Genomic DNA, 329 nt, shown 5'->3' on the forward strand with positions numbered 1-329 from the left:
GTAGTGTCTCTACTTTAAAGAGTCCTCTCCTGCTGATGTTCAGGTGTATATCAGTATGTAGTGTCTCTACTTTAAGAGTCCTCTCCTGCTGATGTTCAGGTGTATATCAGTTTGTAGTGTCTCTACTTTAAAGAGTCCTCTCCTGCTGATGTTCAGGTGTATATCAGTATGTAGTGTCTCTACTTTAAAGAGTCCTCTCCAGCTGATGTTCAGGTGTATATCAGTATGTAGTGTCTCTACTTTAAAGAGTCCTCTCCTGCTGATGTTCAGGTGTATATCAGTATGTAGTGTCTCTACTTTAAAGAGTCCTCTCCTGCTGATGTTCAGGT

The sequence above is a fragment of the Notothenia rossii genome (assembly GCF_949606895.1).
Source record: "Notothenia rossii genome assembly, chromosome: 9".
NCBI lineage: Eukaryota > Metazoa > Chordata > Actinopteri > Perciformes > Nototheniidae > Notothenia > Notothenia rossii.